The sequence below is a fragment of the Bos taurus genome, chromosome 4 (genome assembly GCF_002263795.3).
Source record: "Bos taurus isolate L1 Dominette 01449 registration number 42190680 breed Hereford chromosome 4, ARS-UCD2.0, whole genome shotgun sequence".
NCBI lineage: Eukaryota > Metazoa > Chordata > Mammalia > Artiodactyla > Bovidae > Bos > Bos taurus.
The window spans coordinates 20,393,741-20,415,181 of NC_037331.1; the positions used below are offsets into that span (position 1 = coordinate 20,393,741).

The window sequence follows — 21,441 nt, forward strand, 5'->3', positions numbered from 1 at the left end:
GTGTCTTGGTTATGCTTTTGAAATTGATTTTTTTCATCTGCTTCGCTTCTAATTTGTTGCCTAATACTGTCTAGTCTAGTAATATCTCTGAAATCTGTCTCGTAGTTGAAATCTCTGTTGCTATTAGTCCCTAGTTTTTTTACTGAATAAAGCCCTAGTCCCAACTGTGGTGTTGGGAATCTTTTTTTAATCTGGCCACAACCTACAATTCACAGTCTTTATTTCCTGTCATTGCCCCTCCCTTATGTCCCAGGCAAACTGAGATATATCCCATTCCTTGGAAACATTCCTTTCCTTTGTCCACACTTCGCTCATTCTTTTTCCCTAGAACGTTCTTTAACCATTTCTTTAGTCTCCCAAACTTATTTTCCAACACCCAGCTCAGGTATCCTACCCTGCTCTGCTTCTTTTCCTCTGAACTTACTGAAATATTTGGCGACATTTTTCCATTTGTGTACTTTTAAAAGAATTGCCTAATCACAAAGAATATTTGTTATTTTGTTTTTGAACTCTTTTTGTTTTGAACTGAAAAAACGTGTTTTAAACTTTTAATCATTACTCAAATGCATTTTGCTAGCTTAGAATTAGTGTTTTTAAAGGTTTTAAAAATCTTGTATCAAGTTGCATGATCTGCAGTTAGATGAAATGTGATCTGTAGTATCTTGGTGAAAAAAAGATTTATTATGTGCATGTGCATTTCCTAGCCAATTTCTCAAGAAGAACAAATTCATGAGGTGTTTTTTTGTGTTTTTTTTTTTTCCCTGATAGATGTCTGTTTTTTGCTCAGTGACTTTCAGAATTTTTTTTTTTAGGTTCAGTTCAGTTCAGTCGCTCAGTCATGTCCGACTCTTTGCGACCCCATGAATCACAGCACGCCAGGCCTCCCTGTCCATCATTACAAAACCTATTTTTTATACAAAGTCTTATGTATAACCCCAATACGTGGTAAAACACAGGCACTTTGATGTCATTGGGGGAAGACCCACAATCCCTCACCACCCATCTTCCACAACGGACCCTGAAACCATTGGCCTAGAGTGTGATGTTCAGTCACTTCTTTAATGGTAACAGTGCAGTTTAACAAAGCTGCTCTGGCTAATGACTGAAACATATTTCATAACTGGGCAGATAAAACCTTAAATTTATATTTTATGTTTATATTTTAAAAATAGCTTTGAGAATGACAAGGGAAAAATATATTTCAAATGGTTAGTCTTCAAAGGAAGCTTTAAAAGTTTGGGAACTGTATCTTAAAGTGATTTTGTAATGAACAGTTGAACATTTTTTTTCATTTTATGAGTTTCAGATTCTAATAGAATATATTGATGATAATATTTTTTTTAAAATTTCCACAAAGAGTTTAGAACCACCAAGAATTCTAATAACAAATCTGTTTCAGGTATTTAATTCTTAAATATTAAAGAGTACACTCTAAATAAAACTGACTTTTTTGTCTTAATAATTTGTGAATAACTTCAGAATTAAAACAAATGCTATCTGTAAAAACCTATAAAAAGTCAAGAATGAGCTTAAAGTCAGATTTTTTAAAATAAGGTAATCGGTCTGCATTGGGATGATCCCCTAGAGAAGGGAATGGCAACCCACTCCAGTATTCTTGCCTGGAGAATTCCATGGACAGAGGAGCCTGGCCAGCTACAGTCCACGGGGTCGCGAAGAGTCAGACACGACTCAGTGACTTAACACTTTCATTTTACACTCAAATGTAAGCTTTCATGAATTTGAGATAAAGTCTTTTATTCCAGAAGTTATTTGTTCACATATAAAGTATAATTTTTTAAAAGTTACACTCTTGTTTATATGTTAATTTTAATTTTGTTCTTGTGGATAATCTTGTGTTTTTTGAGTTAAGTAATATGGAATTTCCTTAAATTACATTTTGAATATTCATGTTACTTATCACAATGTTAAAAGCATTGCCTTCTTCAGTATCTTTTCCTTCCTAAAATACTAGCTGACTCTTTGATAAGCTGTGCATAGGTTTAAAAAGGTAGAAGCACTTTCAACACCCTTGAACCATGGAATTCCCTTTTTTTTTCTCATGCCTTTTACTTTCTTGCATAGCATCTATCTCTATGTGAAACATTATACATATTTACTGATTTTCTTATTGTCTGTATACGTATAATGAGAAGAGATATTCTTGCCTATTATATTAACTGCTGTAGTACTCATTCATCTACCACTCCAATTACTTTCCACAACCCCTGAAAGGAGTTCAGGGTGGAGAGCAGAAATGAGGCACTCTGCTTGGGAAAGGGGTGCAGTGGGGACTGACAACAGGTCTTTAGATAGTTAGATTTATTTTTTCAGGAGCTGATTTTATGAGCCTAATTCTTATATTGCCCCATATCTAGAAAAGTACTAAACTCCTTTTCATGGTGACAACTGTTTGTCATTACTTGCAAAAGCTTCATGAAACTAGCAGAAATCTTCTGGAAAAATATGTGCTTGATTGCATGTATTCCCCCATCACCAAAATCTTATATATACTGACCTTCCCCCCTGCTTCTTTGGAGAAGTTTCTCAGAACTATCTGAGATGCTGTCTCCCAGGCTGTAGTTCTCATGCACCCAATAAAACTTAACTCACAACCTGCACATTACGTTTTGTTGATTTTGGCGGGTTTTTTTTTTTCTTTTTTGCTGTGCTGGTCTATGTTTTGTGTGGGCTTTTCTCCAGTTACAGCAAGCGGGAGATCCTCTCTAGTTGTGCTAAGCAGGCTTCTCATTGCCGTGGCTTCTCATGTTGCAGAACACAGACTCTAGAGCTCGCAGGTCAGTGGTTGTGGCACATGGGCTTAGTTGCTCCTTGGCATGTGGGATCTTCCCAGACCAGGGATCAAACTCGCATTGGCAGGTGGATTCCCTGAACCACCAGGGAAGCCCACATTGTGTACTTTTTTAAGTCAAGAGGACCTAGATGGGTAGAGGAAAATTTCTGCCTCCTCAACTTTATTTATGAAGTGAAGTGAAAGTCACTGAATCATGTCCAATCCTTTGTGACCCCATGGGCTGTACAGTCCATGAAATTCTCTAGGCTGGAATACTGGAGTGAGTAGCCTTTCCCTTCTCTAGAGGATATTCCCAACCCTTCAGATATCTTTCTCTGGTACAATTCTGACTCCTGCTGTGTGAATATCTTTCTTGTTTTAATTATACAATTGATGCTATTTAATTACAGAAAAAAGAACTACACACTTAATTTTATAATTGCTAATGATTACTTTGAGAGCAAATTAAAATGTACCATATAGACAGTCTTTATTATCTTTGCAATAGAGATATTTAATATGTCTCTTAAACTTAGATTCTACATTTTCATTTTATTCAGTGCAATATAGAACATAAAGCATACCTATTATAAAATCTATTTTCTAAATGAAGACAGTTTAATGTTTCGTTTTCCATAGTAGTGAATTTCATGGAGCAAAAATCTTTCTAGATAACTTAAGGTTATGGAAATTAACTTGATACTGTTTAGCCAATCTTTATATGAAGTATGCTTGCTGAAACAAACATGTCATTTATGAATTATATACAAACAGTGTAATGTAGGTGAATCATGCTGACACAGTAGAGGTGATTATAGTATTTGGATTTATGTGTGCTCAAAGAACAGAGCAGCTAAAGTACTAATAAATTAGCTGCCCTTTTTGTGAATGGCTTCCTTATGCATTAGTCATCTATCTACTGGGACTCATGATTCTAATGGCACATTTCCTCACAGAAATAATGTTACTCTCCGCTGTTGGAGACATCTTGTTGCCTCAGAATATCCACTCTCCTCTTTTACAGAGCTGTGAGTTTTAGGTGGGTCCCTTGTCGACAAGTGAGGCTTCCCCAATGTCTCAGTCTGTAAAGAATACGCCTGCAGTGCAAAAAAACACAAGAGATGTGGATTTGATCCCTGGGTAGGGAAGATCCCCTGGAGGAGGAGATAGCAACCCACTCCAGTAATCTTGACTGGAAAATCCCATGGACAGAGGAACCTGGCAGGTTACAATCCATGCAGCTGCAAAGAGTTGGACATGACTGAGCACACAAGCTTGCATTTACCAACAAGGAGAAGGCAATGGCAACCCACTCCAGTACTCTTGCCTGGAAAATCCCATGGATGGAAGAGCCTGGTGGGCTACAGTCCATGGGGTCGCTAGGAGTCGGACACGACTGAGCGACTTCACTTTCACTTTTCATTTTCATGCATTGGAGAAGGAAATGGCGACCCACTCCAGTACTCTTGCCTGGAGAATCCCAGGGACGGAGGAGCCTGGTAGGCTGCTGTCTATAGGGTCGCACAGAGTTGGACACAACTGAAGTGACTTAGCAGCAGCAGAACACTGCCTTTACCAGCCTGCCTTGTGCCTAGATGTGGCATATGACTAAATCTCGGCCAATAATGTAAGTGGAAGCACTGTATATGAGATTCATGGGTAGTTATTTAAGGAAAAGGTCCTCTTCTATCCTCTTTTCTATTGCATGGAACCCAGACTAAATGACAGGAGCTCCAGTGGCTCTTTCAGATTATGAAGTAATCGTGAATTAGAAATCAACACTGAAGGTAATAAACAAGAAATAAAGACTTGCTCAAACAAACAAACACTGAGAGAATTTGTTGCCAATAGGAACTGCCTTGCAAGAAATGTTCAAATGATTTCTTCAAAGAGAAGGTACAGGCCAAAAACTTGGATCTACATAAAGAAAGGAAGAACTTTAGAGATGGATAGATCTTTCATTTGGGGCTTCCCTGGTAGCTCAGATGGTAAAGAATCTGTCTGCAATGCAGGAGACCTGGGTTCGATCCCTGGGTCAAGAAGATTCCCTGAAGAAGGACATGGCAACCCACTCCAGTATTTTTGCCGCAGAATCGCATGCATTGATAAGCCTAACGGGCTACATTCCATAGGGTTGCAAAGAGTCGGACAAGACTGAGTGAGTAACATACACAAAAGAAGGAAAGGTCATTGAAGATGGTGCTGAGTTGGGAATATCCCTTGGGAATTCACTTGTGAATCCCCGCACCCAGGCCCATTATGCCGCAGATCTTCTGTAAGGGTTTCCCAAGAAATGAACACCAATACCTGGAATTAGAAATCTTGAGACTCACAGTTAAGGAAACTGCCAGAGGAAGATCATCTTCAAAGCAGTGCACTTTTTCATCATTTCGTACTCTATCTTTGGCATTAGTATAACTTCATTGGAAAAGAAAAATGGTGAGTTATACAAATGAATACTTTTACATCAGCAAATAAGCAAATAAAAAAACCCAAACTAAAGCTAGAGTTACCATTCCTTCTTCTCTTCATCCTTCTCCTCTAACTGTCCTTTACACCATAGCCCCCACTTTAAACAAAGCCTGTGAAAATGGTACACGGTAGGTCTCTTGAACTTTAGGCAGTTGCCATCGTTCCCTCTATGAAATAAAGTTCATATTTTATGGCAAGACAAGAAAACTACACATAAAAAATTCTCTCTGCCCTTTGACCTCATCAGCAGAAATGTCTGCCCACCAAAAAGAGCAACATTCTCCTAACACCATCAAGACAATTCCTTAAAAGATAACATTTCTTCTTGATCTTATGAGGGGCCAAGATGATGCTTAGCTCAGATCAGGATTGTGTAAATTGTTGATACAACATTTAATGTAGGGCCCTCTGCCTCAAACGGAGAAGGCAATGGCAACCCACCCCCATACTCTTGCCTGGAAAACCCCATGGACGGAGGAGCCTTGTAGGCCGCAGTCCATGGGGTTGCACAGAATTGGACACAACTGAAGCGACTTAGCAGCAGCAGCAGCAGCCTCTGCCTCAAAAAGTTATTTGACTGTGCCTTAAGGCTATGGTTTTTCCTGTGGTCACATATGGATGTGAGAGTTGGACTGTGAAGAAGGCTGAGCGCTGAAGAATTGATGCTTTTGAACTGCGGTGTTGGAGAAGACTCTTGAGAGTCCCTTGGACTGCAAGGAGATCCAACCAGTCCATTCTGAAGGAGATCAGCCCTGGGATTTCTTTGGCAGGAATGATGCTAAAGCTGAAACTCCAGTACTTTGGCCACCTCATGCAAAGAGCTGACTCACTAGAAAAGACTCTGATGCTGGGAGGGATTGAGGGCAGGAGGAGAAGGGGACGACAGAAGATGAGATGGCTGGATGGCATCACTGACTCGATGGACGTGAGTCTGGGTGAACTCCGGGAGTTGGTGATGGACAGGGAGGCCTGGCGTGCTGCGATTCATGGGGTCGCAAAGTCGGACACGACTGAGCGACTGAACTGAACTGAACTAACTTCTAATGGGTATAAGCTTCTCAGAGCTTTCTGAGATGCTACCCCTGAGTTATAATCTTCAATTTGTCTCAAATAAAATTTTCTGTTTCTTTCTTCAATTGACTGATTAATTTGCTGTTGACACCACTGACCCTCAGCCACAGATTCTATCTGTGCTAGCCTTCTCCTAACCAATAATTTCCATGATATCACAGTTTGGTGGAGAAATCGTATTGTTTTAAAATTATACAGTCATTACATTTAAATCTACCAATGTATAGAGAAACACCGTCCTGTTCCACTGTTCACAAACGTATCACACTTTGGGAAATGGGTTAGGGTGTTGGGCTGGTTGTTAGAAGACCAGAGGTCTAGAACTTACTCTGCCCCTCAAGGAGCTGTGCTTTTGGAAAGTATGTCTGCATGTGTGGTTCAGTTGTGTCTAACTCTGTGACCCTATGGACTGTCTGCCAGTCTCCACTGTCCATGGGGATTCTCAGTGGGTTCCCAAGATCCAGGGGATCTTCCCAATCCAGGGATCGAACCTGCGTCTCTTACATCTCATGCATTTGCCTGGGGGTTCTTTACCACTAGCACCACCTGGGAAGCCTGGGAAGCCCTAATAAGCTGGGAAGCATAGGTAAATGTTTCCCTGAGCTCTGTGAGCCATTCTAGCAAATTACTAAATTCAGGGAAGCAGTCATGGGAACCCGTTTTAAGCCCATGAGTCAGAAGTACAGGTCACAACCAGGATTTCAGTTGGTGTCTAAAGTAGGGGTGGTCTTACAGGACTGAGCCCTAACCTGTGGGATCTGACCTATTGTTACCAAATTAGACAGCCTCTATCTTACAGTCCTAGCTGAACTGAAGCCTTCTGGCTTGGTCAGAAAGTTCTTATCTCCTCAGGATCATATTGCCAATAATAAAACAGTTTGGTGCAAGCAAGGCAGGCTTTTATTCGATGACCAGAGAATGGAGAAGGGGAGCTCATGCTCTAAAAGCACCTTCTCCTGAAGGGATGAAAGTTGGAGACTTTTAAGCAGTAAGTGGCAGACAGGTAATCAGGGCTATAGGAAAAGTGTGGAGATTTCCAGGGGCAGCTGCAGGCAGCCCGGGCTTTTGTAGTCTTCCAGGCTCCAGGCATTCCTGTAGAGAAATCAGGGCTGGTTGAGGGTGGTTTACCACTGTATATCTCTGAAAGCACACCTCTCTCAAAGACAAGTGCAAAGCATCTCTGCCAAACACCAGGTACATTTGAAATGAACACAGAAATGAATCAGGGCGTGTCATTCAGTTCTTAGGGGTATAGAGACAGAAAGAAAATAAATGAAGGCAAGGGATATGCTGACAAAAAACAAGCAAAAAACCAAAAAGCAACCCACAGATCTGTGGCCCGGGCTGCACAGTACAGGTGATACCATCTCCGGGTGATACTATCTCTATTTCTCTGTTCATGAGACATGGTGGTGGGAAGCAAACCATGCACTGATTACTTTGCATCTCTCAACTGTTTTGTCTCTACCCTGTATCTCTAGAAGGAAGCAAGATGGCCTTTCACCTAGAAGGCTTGCTAAAAGCTGGGTGAGCCTTATTTCTGCTATGCTACTTTCCACTAGCCAAAATGGATAATGGCCAGTAATTCACAAGAGACGATCCTAAGAAAAATGAGCTAATTTTACAAAGCTGAAATGTGAACTCTCAGATACTGAATATTAAAAAGCCGATGCTTTCTGCAGGAGCCATTCAGCGGCACTCCAGGGGACACTTGATTTGTCTGAATAATAATAAACTATAATGATAATAGCCAAGCGCACCTCACAGGAGTACTAAGCTTTAATGATTCAATATTTGTGGAACCCTTTGAGCACCTCCAAAGTTATGTAAGCACAAATGAATAGGTAGGGACACTATATACCATTGTTATTTCTACATTAAATCTCTCTTGGTAATTTCCTATCTTATAATGTCTTGTAGGTACTGTATGAGACTAATATATGAACAAAATTATGGAAGAAATAAAGTATAAAATAATATATAGTAGTGATTTCCAATGAAATTATTATAATTTCATATTAGTGAAAGAGAATGGAGTCGTTAATAGCATCTCTAAAAAGTCATTCCTAGGTTGTAAAATAGAAAAATTAAAATCTGGAATAGACCCTTAAGATTTAAATGTCTGAAAAGAGTTTGAAGACACACTTGCTATTTTTTCTTATGAAGGAGACACCTAAGATTTTAGTTGGTTTTTTTCCCACACTGAAGAAATTGTAATGATGTTTTCTCTGTTTATTTCCTAGTAGAAATTGTACACATTATTTTCATACATCTGTCTTTTCATCTTCTCCTCCATCACCAGCATAATTTATGCAATGTGATAGTACATTTAATATTCCTAGTTTAAAAAATATATCTTCACAGTTCAGTTATCCTCATATTTTCCAAAATGCACCATTGTGATTTTGATACTGTCCCTAACTTCCATGAGGTAGCTATGTACAAACTGCATTGACCCAAACAGTCTCCAACAAATTTTCCTCTAACACCAGATCTCCACCAATGAAAGACTCATTTCTTCCAGTGAGTACTGCCTATAAAAACTCCTCTCAGAGGACACTGTGAAAGAGAGTGCTCTTCCTGTCCTTGCCTTTTCCCTTTCACCTAGCTGACATCACATTCTTTAAGACCCAGGGTGTTTCCAGGGGTGATGAGGAAAGGAAAAAAAAGCAAGGTTACCTCTTTGAGGAGTGTAATTCTGAGTAGGACAACACTGCACCAGGTTTTGAACAGGTTCCTCATCCTGAGAGAGGGAAGAAGGGACAAAGAGAGGTCGCCACCGCTAAGTCGCTTCAGTCGTGTCCGACTCTGCGCGACCCCATAGATGGCAGCCCACCAGGCTCCCCCATCCCTGGGATTCTCCAGGCAAGAACACTGGAGTGGGTTGCCATTTCCTTCTCCAGTGCATGAAAGTGAAAAGTGAAAGTGAAGTCACTCAGTCATGTCCGACTCCTAGAGACCCCATGGACTGCAGCCTACCAGGCTCCTCTGTCCATGGGATTTTCCAGGCAAGAGTACTGGAGTGGGGTGCCATTGTCTTCTCCACAAAGACAGGTAGGAGGACATTAATACAAAACCCACATGCTTTGTGTTCTAAGACCATGTGATGGCCTGCAAGCATCAGTCATAGGATTATTTTCCATTCACTGAATATTCTTGTCAATGTTCTGCCTTTTCTTTACAGCATTGATGTTTTGTACACAGTTAATATTTTTACATCCTAATACCCCGTTGAACCTCCTAAGTTTTGTCATTCCACTAGTACTTTTTTAAGATAGCCATTCTCTTATTTATTTATGTGTGCATTTATTTACTGGCCTGGACCGGGTCTTAGTTGCGGCACTCAGGATCTTCTATCTTTGCTGTGGCATGCGGGATCTTCTTAAACTACCTCATGTAGGATGGTTTTAGATGCGGAACGTGGGAGTTTTAGCTGGAGCATGCTAACTTTTGGTTGCAGCCTGTGAATTCAGTGGCAGCATGTGGGATCTAGTTCCCTGACCAGGGACTGAATCTGGACTCCCTGCATTGGGGGCACGGTCATAGCCACTGGACCACCAGGGAAGTCCCAGTCCAGTAGTACTGGGATCAACACAACTCTTAGACTTGGACAAGAGGGGTGTCTATTCCAGCACATACAGAAGCTGCCATTTTCCATGTCACAGCCTGTAGGACCAAAGGTATGTGACCACTCAGAGACAGTGTTCCACCTTCTAAACCATACCATGGTACCTGGGACTCTGAATTGTCTGTTCTACAATCCCTGAGCCCATTCTTCATCCCTATGGGAGCTCTTTCCTGGAGTCTCTCTTCCTGTTGACCTGCTTACAGTGGGCATCTTCCTCCCTAGACACTAGGGGTAGAGAGACAGCTGTTAGCAAAGATGTCTGTGGATCCTAGTTGTGAGGGTGCCTTGTGGGCATTGGAGACCCCTCAAGTGTGAAGTGATACTGGGGTGGGAAGAGACAAAGAGGAAAAATGGATGGTGGAGTTGGGAGAACTGGAGGCAGGGGACGTGCCATCATCATATTCAGTTGTAGAACACAGAAAATTCTGAAAAGTCTCAATGAAAACCTTGCCTCAGCCTCAGACTTTTTCCAAGAGTTTTTAAAAAGAGTCCTGGAGGTAGGATCTGAACTCATCATGTGGGCAGAAAATTCCAGGAATGTACCAGATAGCATGGGCTTCTCGGGTGGTGCTAGTGGTAAAGAACCCACTTGACAATACAGGAGATACAAGGGATGCGGTTTCGATCCCTGGGTCAGGAAGATCCTCTGGAGGAGGGCACAGCAATTCATTTCAGTTTAGAATTCCATGCACAGAGGAGCCTGGCGGGCTACAATCCACAGGGTAGCAAAGAGTCTGACACGACTGAAGTGACAGCACGCAGACAGCAGGTGGCATAAAGAGAAACCTCATTTCTTTTTCATTTCTTTTTTCTCCTTTCCTGCCTTTCTTCCTCTCTCTTTTTTCTTTTCTTCCAGACAAAGGAAAGCTTCCTCTTTTGATCAAAGAATGGAGACGCAAGCACCTGCTTTACAATATGTGCTCTCCCTGACAGGCTGCTGCGGGGATCCTTTACAGGGGTCTTGTCAGCAGGGTGATGCCATCCAACCATCTCATCCTCTGTCGTCCCGTTCTCCTCCTGCGCTCTATCTTTCCCAGCATCAGGGTCTTTTCTAATGAGTCGACACTTTGCATCAGGTGGCCAAAGTATTGGAGCTTCAGCTTCAGTCCTTCCAGTGAATATTCAGGGTTGATTTCCTTGAGGATTGACTGGCGTGATCTCCTTGTTAGCAGGGAGGGGCGGAGTTCTTGCAGATTGGCCCAGGTGTGCTGTTGGCTGCCGGAGGCTCCCGGCAGCGCAGGCGCAGCACCTCTGCGCACAGCCCACAGCGGCCATCTTGAACGTCAGGTGTCGCCGTTGCCCTCTGAGAACTCTGGACCGAAGTGCTGGGTGCGAGGCCTCTGTACACGACTTCCTTTGAGCAGATCAAACAAGACTAAGCCAACAGGAAAAGAAAAAAAGGTTAGACTATTTTCTCACCCATGTTCTATTTTTATTTTCTGGGTATTATTAATGGGCTTTGCTAGTGACAAATCCCCCTTCTGCCTTTTGCCCTGCCCCTCATTCTTGAGGGGCACTGAGGGGCACAGGTTGTTTTCTGTAAATGCTTCCTGTTGAGTGTAGACGTTGTCATCACCCCAGTGGAGCAGCGGGACTTTCCCCCAGCTGCCTTCAGATATGTGTGATGATCCCAAGGCCTCAGCCAGAACTCTCTATCCCTGAGCGACCACCTTTTGTCTTACCTTTTGGAAACAAAGGGCATCAGACAATTTAAGATACTTGGCCCAAATAATAACAAGAGAATAATGGTCATATGTCATATTTTCCTTAAAGTGAAGGTATCTATGTCTTTTACCTGCAGGCAAGTGTCCCCTGACATTGAGACTCACTGCTGTGGCCAGAGTATCCCTGGTCACACTTGGGTTTTGTTCTAGAAGAGAAGCTTCAGGTCAGAAAGAGGTTCACATGCATACTCAAGGGGAGTCTGTTGCCGCAGGTTGTTTGGCTGGAGGTTGGGGCTCAGGAGCCTCTTCCCTTGAGTTTGATGACGCCCCAGAGTGATCCCCTGCAACTTTAGGACAGAGTGGGTGGTTAGCATCACCAGGTGGGGGCCTCCTGCCTGGTATCACTTGTGCCAATAGAATAAGACTGAGTGGTTCAAAAGCAAACAAAAGTTCTATGCTTTGATTAGAGAATGGAGAAGTGCAAGCTTGAGCTCTGGAGGACAAGCTTTCCTGACAGGCGCCCAGTCCAGCTGCTTCATATTGTTCCCTTCAGCGGGGACAGGGCCAGAGTTCTGGTGTGTGTGTGTTTGGGGGGCGGGGGGGGGGGGGCGGTTTGCTGCTCAGTTCCAGGCTGCCTGTCTTCATCATGCTGTTTGTCAAGAAATAAAACTAATTTTGAAATTGTGCTATTAATTTTCCTGTTCCTTTACCCCATGAAAAAATCTTGTTGTAAAGCTATATCTGTTTTTTAACAAAAGTAGAAAATATTTAACAGTTTGTAGTTTTGGTTTTTGTATCTTTTATATTTGGACAAGCTGGATCTAATTATGTAACAGAGCCCTCACCTGTTTCCAGGGTACAGTTTTTTGTATAGGATTGAGAGGAAATTAGGGGGCTTCCCAGATGGCAATAATGGTAAAGAACCCACCTGTCAATGCAGGAGACATAAGAGAGGCAGGTTCGATCCCTAGGTCGGGAAGATCCCCTGGAGATGAGCATGGCAACCCACTCCAGTATTCTTGTCTGGAGAATCCCATGGACAGAGGAACCTGGTAGGCTACAGTCCATGAGTTGGACATGACTGAAGTGACTTAGGAGCAGCAGCAGCAGCAGCAGAGAAGAAATTACTGGTTTAGATGAGTAGTTTTATAACCAGACACAGTGTGCAGCAATGAGCATAATGTAGTCAGTCTCTATGCTAAAGAAAATATAGTATATTTTCATGCTACATATGAAAAAGGGAGAGAGAATGGAGAAATCTAATGCATACTATGATGTGTTCTTTTTCTTTCTTTTATTGGGAATGGGGGAACAGAAAACCACAATTTATTAAAGAGGTTTAAATTTGTTATGTAAGTTGTGACAGTGATCTGTGACCACTGTAAGGCTGGATAGCATGCTCCCTAATATTTGGTGGCTTGATACAAGTCTAGGCCTAGGGACATGAAAGAGAAGTAATGAGGATTCCAGAGCTGCACTAGTAGTTTAAAGAGAAGCCCCAGAAGCTATGATGTTTTCTTAAAGTAGGGGGTGCATGCATGCTCAGTCATGTCCAACTCTTTGTGACCCCATGGACTGTAGCCCACAAGGCTCTTCTGTCTATGGAATTTTCCATGCAAGAATTCTGAAGTGGGTTGCCATTTTCTACTCCAGGGGATCTTCCCAAACCAAGGATCAAACCTGCACCTCTTGCATCTCCTGCATTGGTAGGCGAATTCTTTACCACTGAGCCACTGCCGCATATAGCAAAATGGCTCTCTTTTCCTCATAGTTAGCAAAGAACTCACCTATGCATAAAATGAAAAGCTGATTAAATTTCTAATAAGTGCACCTATGTAAGTGACTGCTATGGAGAAATCATAATATGGTACATTAAGAAGTTATTGTGGAACTTTCTCTAAGCAATAGAATGGAATAACTTTAGAAATAACACTTTACTTTGTATGTAGAAGGAAGTTAAAGAGCACTTCAGCCAGTGCTCTGTAATTAAATAGTGTTGATGCCAGATTCGTAATATGAGAAGCTTTTGCTAGAATCACTCCCAAATGGCTGATCCATCATTATTTTTTTTAATTTTATTTTATTTTTAAACTTTACATAATTGTATTAGTTTTGCCAAATATCAAAATGAATCCATCATTATTAATACAAATCCCAAGATGAAAATTGATATTGTGTACATGTTGTATTTCTGTTAAACTAATGTAAACTTCCCCTTGTTCCATATCTCTAGATTCCTGGTTTGCTACACTATTGCTAAATTGTTTAGCTGGAATTGACTGACTAAGCAAATATTCTGCAAACTTAAGGAAAACTATATACAAAGAGTTAACTAGTAGTTATGATCTTTTGTTCTTAATTAAAGGACTTGTCACTAGTCAATGAGGGGACCACCACCAAATTAGACATTTTAGTTGGAGAACAATATTGCAATGGAAACCTCTATTCAAACTAGAAATGTGTTTGCTGTAAATCTTTGACTAGTGTCACACTGCCACTTCTCAATATTTGACAAAAAAAAAAGAAAAAGTAAATAAATGGAGGAGATGGTTCTGTATAACTTGGCAGGAGGTAGATTCAGTTTTTTACAACATGAACAATCAAAAGGAAGCTTAATGTTATTATTATGAAAAATAATATTAGCATTTAAACTTTAAAGAAAAATATGCTTTATATTTTGAAGATAATATTTCTATTTGGCCTATGCAGCAAGACAAAAAAATTGATTGTTTGAGGAGCAAAGATTTCAACCTTATATTTATTTCAGTTGATTGAAAGTGACGATGTATCTTTTTAAAAAAATTGGGATGTAACTTACCCAATATAAAGTGCTCAAATTGTAAAGATACAGTTGATATAGTTTTATACTTTGATTCATTCATGTAACCACTACCCTAATCAAGATACAAAACACTGTAGACTTCCTTGAAGATTCCCTCCTGTCACTAACCAGACAGTACTCCCCACCACACACGCACCACCATCCTGATTTTATCACCATTTTAGTTTTCTTTTTGAACTTCCTGTAAATAGGCTCATACATCACATACTCCTGTGTCTGGCTTGACATTAAGTTTCTTAAATTCATACAGGTTGTTGGGTGTATCAGTAATAAGCTGTTTTTCATTGAAATCGGTAGGTCGAAGATTATGTTTGGCATTTGTTGGAAAAGGTAGATATTTTCCCAGATTGCTAATACCAGGAAAAGTTCTATTTGCTCCACACCTTCACCTATTGTCTTTTGATATTTTTTAATTTACCTATTTTGGTGGATATAGAGTGGTTTTAACTTGTAGTCCTCTGAAAACTAATTTTTTGAGGATCTTTTTATATACATTTATTGGCCACTTTGATATTCTCTCTTTTAGGAAGTATTGTTAATGTCCCATTAACAGTTGAATGACCTCTTCCTCATTTAATAGGAATTCTTCATATGTTCTGGAAATGAGCTTGTTGATACCTATATATTGAGGTTATTTTCTTTCTGTTTTATCTTATCTTTCATTCTCTTAATAATTTATTTTAGTGAACCAAAGTTCTTAATTTTAGCAAATCTCGTTATTTTTAGAGCTACCATGGATATATTTTACTTTGTATTCATGTAGAGGCTTGTTTGTTTTAGCTTTCACATTTAAGTCTGTGACCCATATTGGAGTAATTTTGTATGTGATTTAAAATACAGCTCCAGGTTCTTTTAAATTTAAATATGCATTATTGAGAAGATTGTCATATGAAATTGTAGTAGAGACACATGAAAGAATCGAGTATAGACATAGTATTTCCTTTGGATGAGATTGAATCTCAAAAAAAGGTAAAGGGACATTCTGAGAAATGTCTCTTTATTTGATATTAGGGACATTTTAGATTTGGCTTAAGAGATAAATTCTGAAAAAGACATTAATGTTATAAAATAAAAATATTTATTTAAAGATGTATGCAGATTTCCAGTTTCAACTCTGACATGCAAGGAAATTAGAAGTCATCATTCTTACCCTTATAAGAAAAATGATGGGGAAAAAAATCTGAAAATCAATGACTTATCTTAGGCTTATCAAAGAATTGAGGTTACAGGGCAAAGTGAAAATTGAAAGTGTTAGTTGCTCAGTCATATGCACATCTGCGACCCCATGGACTGTAGCCTGCCAGGCTCCTCTGTCCATGGGATTTCCCAGGCAAGAATACTAGAGTGCGTTGCCATTTCCTTCTTCAGGGGATCTTCCCAACACAGGGATGGAAACTTGCAAACCACTGACCAAAACCTGGAGAGAAATGCAAACATAAAAAGTCATAGATAAGATAAAGTTTCCTGGGACAGAAGCTGCTGTAGCTACAAGCTGGTTTCAGAAACACTTAAATGTCACTTTTGATGAATTGTGGGAGGCAGACCTAGTGTGAAAAGGAGAAACTTCTGAAGGCCACAGCTTTAGAGAAGATCCCCCACACTTTTTTGGAGGGGTTAAAAGAGCTTCTTGATGCGGGTGAAAGATGAGAATGAAAAAGCTGGGTTACAACTCAATGTTTAAAAAACTAATATCATGGCATCCAGTCCCATTACTTCATGGCAAATGAAAGGACCATAAGGGGAAGCAGTAACAGATTTTATTTTCTGGGGCTCCAAAATCACTGCAGAAGGTGACTGCAGCCCTGAGATTAAAAGACTGCAGCTCCTTGGAAGGAAAGCTATGCCAAACCTAGACAGCGTTATCAAAAAACAGAGACATCACTTTGCCAACAAATGTCCAGATAGTCAAGAGGAAAGTCACTCAGTCGTGTTTGACTCTTTGCTACCCCATGGACTATACAGGTCATGGAATTCTCCAGGCCAGAATATGGAGTGGGTAGCCATTCCCTTCTCCAGGGAATCTTCATAACCCAGGGATCAAATCCAGGTCTCCTGCATTGTAGGTGGATTCTTTACCATCTGAGCCACCAGGGAAGGCTCAACAGTGAAAGCTATGATTTTACCAGTAGTCATGTACAGATGTGAGAGTTGGACCATAAGAAAGGCTGAGCACTGAAGAATTGATGCTTTCAAATTATAGTGCTGGAGAAGACTCTCGAGAGTCCCTTGGACTGCAAGGAGATCAAACCAATCAACCCTAAAGGAAATCAACCCTGAATACTCACTGGAACGACTGATGCTGAAGTTCCAGTACTTTGGCTTCTTGGTGTGAAGAGCCAACTCATTGGAAAAGACCCTGATGCTGGGAAAGATTGAAGGCAAAAAGAGAAGTGGGTGGCAGAAGATGAGATGGCTAGATAGCATCACTGAATCAGTGTACATGAATCTGAGCAAACTCTGGGAGATAGTGAAGGACAGGGGAGCCTGTCATGCTGCAGTCCACGGGATCGCAAAGAGTTGGCCATGACTTAGCATGACAACAGTCTCTATCTATACTCACTGATCTTGTCTTCTCTGTTCAGTGTGCTGTTAAAGTTATTCAATAAGTTATTAATCTCGGATACTATATTTTGGTGTTCTGTTGTTCTAAAATGTCCATTAAGATAATTTTATAGACTTTAATGTTCTACAAAAGATCATTTTTCATTCCTCATTATTTTCTGTTATCTTTAATGTATTACAGTAATTTTGAACTCGTTTTCTGCAACTCCATTTCCTTAATCATTACTGGGTTTGAACCTACATCTTGAATATGAGCAACTACCTGTTGTTTTTTGCTTGTTTAGTAATTTATAATTGTTTATAATAAACATTTGAATTATTTTATGTGGGTGTTTATGGTTATATATATTCACCTATATTTTGTTATATTTTGCTCTGGCAAGGAGTAAATTACCAGCCTCTACTTTGAATGGCTTGATTGAAGAACTTATAGTCCTGGTCTATGCTAGTTATCCTTTTACTCCTAGCTTTTTGTCCTCAATTGCAAGGCTGACCTTTCTAGATGAAAAACCCTGTTTGGAAAAAATTTCTGTTCTAATGGGCCCAAAATCCAGTCTGTGAAGCTTCTAAAATCTCTACTCAAACTTTCAGTATCCCAACCGCTATTCTCTGCTAGATCTCCCAGTGTTTCATAATAAACATGCAAACTTTATGAGTTGGCCAAAGACCAGAAGAGTATGTTTTTTTAAACTTTTTATTTTGCATTGGGGTATAGATGATTAACAAACAATGTTGTAATAATTTCAGATGAACAGCAAAGGTACTTGGCCATACATATATATATATCCATTCTCCCCCAAACCCCCAGCCATCCAGGCTGCCACATAACATTGAGCAGAGTTCCAAGTGCTATATCGTAGGTTCTTGTTGTTATCCATTTTAAATATAGCAGTGTGTACGTGCCCATTTCAAACTCCCTAACTATCCCTTCTCCCTATGCTTCCCGCTAGCAACAATAGGCTTGTTCTTGAAGTCTCTGAGTCTGTTTTTGTTTTGTAACTTCATTTGCATCATTTCTTTTTAGATTCTGCATATGAGGGATGTCATACGATATTTCTCCTCCTCTGTCTGACTTACTTCACTCAATATGACACTCTCTAGGTCCATCCATGTTGTTGCAGTAGCATTATTTCATTCTTTTCAATGGCTGAGTAAAATTCCGTTGTATATGTGTACCACATTTTCTTTATCCATTCCTCTTTCAATGGATATTTAGATTGCTTCCATGTCTTAGCTATTGTAGACAGTACTGCAATGAACATTGGGGTGCATGTATTTTTTGGACCATACTTTTCTCCAGATATATACCCAGGAATGGGATTGCAGGGTCATATGGTAGCTCTATTTTTAGTTTTTTAAGGAACCTCTGTACTGTTCTCCATGATGGCAATGGCAGCCCACTCCAGTGTTCTTGCCTGGAGAATCCCAGGGACAGAGGAGCCTGTTGGGCTGCTGTCTATGGGATCGCACAGGGTCGGACATGACTAACGCAGCTTAGCAGTAGCAGCAGCATGCTGTTCTCCATAGTGGCTATACCAATTTACATGCCCACCAACACTGTAGGAGGGTTCCCTTCCCAGAGGGAAATTTTAATGCATATTTTTGGCCTCCTTGTGTTGGTCTTCTCTTTAGTATTCTGATCCTCTAATCCCAACCAGTTATGTAACCCAGAACTCTGATTTTTATTTTCTCCACCCAGTGAAACAGCACTCTCTGATTGTGTTCTATTTTCCTCGCTAACAGTTTGGAAAATGCCTCACTGAAAAAGCCAATGAGTGTAGGGCTCACCTCATCCTCCTCTCTTCTCTCAAGGATCATAAATAGCCCTGGGTGGTAGCTTTTCAAGGCTTACAAATTTTTTTTGTATATATAAAATTTTCCAGTTTTATTGTGTTCATGATAGGAGTTTAAATTTGTTCCTAGTTACTCCATGGTAGCCAGAACTAGTCATTAAAATTTGAAAATGAATCTCCTACAAGAGAAAATTTATTTTAATATGTATTTTCAATCTGATAGTTATTTTAGGTATTTTTGAATCTTCTGTGTTTTAGTCAATGACCTTTTTCCTCCTAAAAAACTGTAAGATGAAATAGAGAACAGGAACTCAAATTTCAACAATAATGCAGAGTGTTTGTTTCCTTTGAAATATAAAACAATTATAAGAAAATGTCTTTTTAAAACTAGGTCTTCTTATGAAAGATTAATTTTATGTGAATACTTGGCCCCAAACCACTGAAGTTCTTGAGAAGATAAATGGGTGTTTGAGCTAGTCAGTGGCCTAGGAGGAAAATAATAAAGTAATACATCCAAACTGGGTAATTTGCCGAGTGTTTAAAAAAAATGACTGTTTTTGAAAAGCATGTGGATAAAGTATAGGGAAAGCACAAGAAGTTGTACTGCACCTGAGACTGGTGAATCATGGCACTAATACCACCCTTAGGACAGAAGGAACAAAAAAACAAAAAGGGCTGTTTCGAGAGAAATTCCTCAATAGGAGCTGAGGTCTTTAGTCAAGGGGCTTGCCAACACATTTCACTCCACAAGAAAGAAGCCAGGAAGAAAAAGTACATTCAGATCTCATTTTCCTCCCTTCCCCTAAACTTCTGCTGGGCTTACCCAATTGAATAGAATGTCAGAGGACAAGGGAGCATGTTGATGTAATCCACACAAGTTAAGTATTTCAGAATGTAGAGTAGGGTGGAGATAAGTAAGGAGTATCTCTAGTTGAGCAAACAAAGACTGTCCAACACAGCAATGACAGTGTTTTCTGCCTTAACAATAATTCCAGCTTGGATTTATTTTTCATCTCAAATGAGATAATAAATTTACAACACACCTGTGTAATATTTGTTACACCTCAGTTAAGTAATTAAAATGAAGTTTAATTTGGGAATATAATAGCTAATTATTTAAGAATTTATTAATTACCCACTGAACTAAACCGTTTTATAAACTGAAAATGAGAATTGCTGTTTATCCTATTTCAACTTTCTAGCTGATTTGAAGTTGTCAAAATAGTTAAATATTCTTTCACCTTACTTTTGACCTCTCTCTACTTTTCCCTTTTATTAAAATCTCAGAGATTTGAGGCCTGAGCCCAGTGGGTCTCTTCAATTATAATCTACTCAGAGTCTTAATACCTCAGGAAAAGACTTCCTATCCTATGAGGTCACTTAAAATACAGAATTACTTTCACAATACAAGTAATCTGTATAGAATATTTTGTACCTAAGAAAAAGATTTCACAGGAGGACAAATCCTTATAGCCAAGGAACCCATTTTAGTGGAGTTTAAATTGTTCTCCAAAGTGATCATAATTTGTCTTGAGACATCATATTAAAAAACAAATCACTCTGTGATTCTTTTGATTATATGGAAAGTTCCAGGTTTTTTTTTTTTTTTTTTTTTTGTAGTTTTCAATACTTCTCAAACCATTTTTTTTAATTTTATTTTATTTTTAAACTTTACATAATTGTATTAGTTTTGCCAAATATCAAAATGAATCCACCACAGGTATACATGTGTTCCCCATCCTGACCCCTCCGCCCTCCTCCCTCCCCATACCATACCTCTGGGTCGTCCCAGTGCACTAGCCCCAAGCATCCAGTATCGTGCATCGAACTTGGACTGGCAACTCGTTTCTTACATGATATTTTACATGTTTCAATGCCATTCTCCCAAATCTTCCCACCCTCTCCCTCTCCCACAGAGTCCATAAGACTGTTCTATACGTCAGTGTCTCTTTTGCTGTCTTGTACACTGGGTTATTGTTACCATCTTTCTAAATTCCATATATATGCGTTAGTATACTGTATTGGTGTTTTTCCTTCTGGCTTACTTCACTCTGTATAATAGGCTCCAGTTTCATCCACCTCATTAGAACTGATTCAAATGTATTCTTTTTAATGGCTGAGTAATACTCCATTGTGTATATGTACCATAGCTTTCTTATCCATTCATCTGCTGATGGACATCTAGGTTGCTTCCATGTCCTGGCTATTTTTGATCTCCTCCTTTAAATAAGGAGAGAGTATTCTATTCAAGTTCAGAATCATCAGGGCCAAAGTCATTATCAAATGGACTCTATTAATTAATATGGTTATTTTGTTTTCTTATATTAATTTCTTTACAATTACAGTCTATTAAGAGCAAATTCCACCTGTTTAATATGCTTTGCACTGATTTCTCTCATATAGATTTAAGTAAAATAAGTCACTTTAAAGAAAATTATTAAGTTAATATAGTATAGACAGCATGAACATTTATGGCAAACGTTATTAAGGTGATAATGAATGACTAAGGTTTCAGGGAAATGGACAGAGTCTTTGTTCTTGTTCACTGTTGAATTCACAAGTCTTTGAACAACCAACACATATTTCGGTGACTGAATCATTAACTGGAATTTAAGACA

General features: G+C 39.7%; 1 long non-coding RNA gene across 1 annotated transcript in view; it reads left to right on the forward strand.

Annotated features, from left to right (window-relative positions):
- The first annotated feature begins 9,695 nt into the window (after positions 1 to 9,695).
- LOC112446322 (uncharacterized) overlaps positions 9,696 to 21,441 on the forward strand; it is a 128,985-nt gene continuing 117,239 nt past the window's right edge. The window contains exon 1 of the long non-coding RNA XR_003034254.2: positions 9,696 to 11,363. This is a non-coding gene — a long non-coding RNA (uncharacterized lncRNA). The remainder of the gene's footprint in view (positions 11,364 to 21,441) is intronic.